Source organism: Lipotes vexillifer, unplaced genomic scaffold (genome assembly GCF_000442215.2).
Source record: "Lipotes vexillifer unplaced genomic scaffold, Lipotes_vexillifer_v1.1 scaffold713, whole genome shotgun sequence".
In the NCBI taxonomy this organism is placed as follows: Eukaryota; Metazoa; Chordata; class Mammalia; order Artiodactyla; family Lipotidae; genus Lipotes; species Lipotes vexillifer.
Window position 1 is genome coordinate 1,261,125 of NW_006773157.1, and position 1,839 is coordinate 1,262,963.

A 1,839-nucleotide genomic window follows, 5' to 3' on the forward strand; every position below is an offset into this window, starting at 1 on the left:
CAGGAATGCTGAGCTGGCCAGCGGGGCCTGAGTCAGCAGCCGGGCAGCTTGGCCCTGGGCCCGGGGCACCCAGTCAGCCCCCTCCCAGGGGAGAGGAGCAGTGACCCAGTCCCCTGGTCCCTTCTGGGCCCAGTGTGCGCCTTCAGCCCATCTTAGCCTATGAAACTCCAGGTGGTGGCTGGGCGGGGAGTAGTGTGTGTGGGCATCTGTCTCTGTGTCCACCCCTTCCTGCTGCCAGAGAAAGTTCACTGTAGAAGGTAAATTTGGTTTTCCCACATCACCCTCCTCTCTTTGGATCCCTCATTCATTCCTTTACTGACTCACTCATTGAATCACGACTGTCTGGGGAATTCCCTGGCGGTCCAGTGGTTAGAACTCGGCGCTTTCATTGCTGTGGGCCTGGGTCGATAGAGCCCTGGTCCGGGAGCTAATATCCCACAAGCCTCCCCGTATGGCCAAAAAAAAAAAGAAGGTATATTAAAAAGAAAAAAAGCACAAGTGGCAGCTAGATCACACCCTGGAAGCTCAGCGCCTCCTGCTCTCCATCCAGGCTGCCAAGGAGGCCCCCACTGTGCTTCCTTCACTACAGTTTCCTCACCTCTCCATATCCCTCCCCTCCCTCCCCCCACTTGCGGCTCCCTGCATCTCACTCAACCTTCAGCCTCCCTACCTTCAGCTAAGCCCCACCGTAGCTCCTTAACGGGGCAGGTCTTATTACCCCTTTGTGGTGGATTAATTTCTTTCTGCCAGAGTGAGGTGGGACCTGGTCTGAGTCCTCCAGGGGTTGGGGATCTTGCGGGACAGGGAGGCCAGAGGGAGTGTGAAAGCAAGGTGGTTTTAAGGGCTGTGCAAAAATCAAATCAAATCAATCAATAAAAATAAACACTGTGCCAGGGGTCAGGGCTCTAATGGAAGGATGGACAGAACACTATAGAGGCACAGGGAGGTAGGGCTGGCTTCAGAGGGAGGGGACATTGGACAAGATACTTGAAGGATGAGGAAGCGCTCGCCAGATGGCGTGGAGCACGTAGGGCATGGGAACTGACAGGGGACAGCATGAGCAAAGGCTCTGAGGTGTGTTTGAGGACCTGGCAGCTTGGTATCTTCTCTCCTCTTGCATCTGTCCTACAGTGACCAGGCAGGGCTGTGTCCTCAGGTGAGCAGACCACTGGACGTCACCCTCGCGGCCTGTGGGTGGACTGCCGTGAGAGTCCAGGGCCAGTGGTGCGCTGTTTGCACTGGTGCTGCTACCTGCCCCACCAGGCCTGTGGGCCCTGGGGACTCTGCTCTCCAGGCTGAGGTTGGCAGGAAACATAAAACTTTAAGACCTGATGTCATCTCTGAAAAATGCCCCCTTCTCTCAGAGCCAGGGGCCTAGTGTTTGTGATGAGGGAGGGGCTAGTCAGCCCGGCCTGGCCAGGGGCTGCTTGGGGTCTGACTGCAGACCCAGTCTCCACCGTCTGATCCCCATTCTTCTCCACAGGCTCCAAGCTGTTAGGACGGGGGCCTCACAGCTGGGTGACCACCACCACCCACCCTCACTCCTCCCAACCCCATCCCACTCCAGGGCTGCTTGGGCCCTGCCGGAGGCTTGCAGCAACCAGGGTAGAACCCTTCCCTTGGGTGGGTGGGGTGTTCTAAAGTCCCTGGAGGCCAGGCCTGGCTGAAGAGCAGGCGTGTTGGGGGATGGGTGGGCCTCTTTGTCTTCCCCCTCTTCTCTCCCCGCAAGGGGCTGCAGAGTGGGGGTCCCTCTGCCAGCAGCCTCTGTAGGGCCCAGGCCAGAGTCTAAGTTCTATGACTTTTAGGAAGGGACTTGGTAAAAGCAAAATGTCTGGTCTT